Source organism: Bombus terrestris, chromosome 17, assembly GCF_910591885.1.
Source record: "Bombus terrestris chromosome 17, iyBomTerr1.2, whole genome shotgun sequence".
In the NCBI taxonomy this organism is placed as follows: domain Eukaryota; kingdom Metazoa; phylum Arthropoda; class Insecta; order Hymenoptera; family Apidae; genus Bombus; species Bombus terrestris.
In genome coordinates, this window is record NC_063285.1 from 1,648,221 (window position 1) to 1,649,404 (window position 1,184).

At 33.1% G+C, this 1,184-nt stretch overlaps 1 non-coding gene across 1 annotated transcript; it reads left to right on the plus strand.

The window, feature by feature from the left end:
• The first annotated feature begins 255 nt into the window (after positions 1-255).
• Positions 256-374, plus strand: LOC125386845. The gene has a single exon (XR_007227284.1). It is a non-coding gene; the product is annotated as a 5S ribosomal RNA (ribosomal RNA).
• Positions 375-1,184: the final 810 nt, after the last annotated feature.

The following is a 1,184-nucleotide window of genomic DNA, read 5'->3' on the forward strand; positions in this document are numbered from 1 at the left end:
ACCAAATGTCCAAATTGGACAAATTGTGAATTTTAATAAATAAATAAAAAAAAAACTTGACTCGCTACTTTTTAAGTATACGCGTACCTATATGACGGAACTTCACAATCCATTGTTTGGGAAACGAAGCCAGGAAAAATGTTATATATCTGTATGCACGTCTAAAAAAATACCATTTATCCTCATAAATACATGTATGTTTTCTTAAATATTTTGTCTATTGGATAACATGAAATAACAAAGCTGATTACTTCAGCCAACGCTCATACCGCGTTGAGAGTACTCGTTCTCGTCCGATCACGAAAGTCAAGCAGCGCTGGGCACGGTTAGTACTTAGATGGGTAACCGCTTGGGAACTCCGTGTGGTGTTGGCTCTTTTTACTTTTGTTAACACTTAGCCAACCAAACCATCAGGTCTTCCCTCTGTGAAGAACATCACTGAGTGACCGAACGGGGAGATCTCCCTTTTTGACTCTAGCAACGCATTCCCTTTTTTGTTGTTGTTGTTATTATCAGTTATTGTTTACTTATCCAGTTACCTAGAATTGTTCCCAATTAATTGCGACTCTTCTTCTGCTTTTATAAAGTGCAATATGTAGTAAAATACACCAATTTAGTGGTCTTAAAATTAATTAAAAAGTTACACTATCAGTTATGACTAAATAAAGTTGAAGTCGAACGATACCACACTGTAAAAAAAAATATTAAAATGCATTATGAATTTTTAACTTCACGTTCAAGTCGTGTCATTTATCATTGGTCATCTTTAATGTTTTTAATTTTACCTATATCTTTTTATACTTTTAATTTGATGTTTTGTATAAACAATATGTGAAATCATTACCGTAAAATATAATTGACCACTTAAATAATTTTTAGACTTTTCTGTTTTTCAAATATTAGTCCTGCTTACTTAGAAAACTGCACATTGTTTTGGTTTTGCGGCCTGTTACGTAGATGATTAGGTCATCTGCGAAGGCTATGAAGCGTTTATGGGTGGATGTATTGAGATTAAATAGATTTAGTAAGTCGCTATTGTAAATACAGAAAAGTAACGGAGAATTTACTATTCCTTGTTGTAGACTATTTTCTATGGAGAATTCTTTGCTTAATGCGTGTGAGCCGTCGGTCATTACGAATGTTTTGTTTGTTATCATATTCCAGACTATTTTAATTAAGTATTG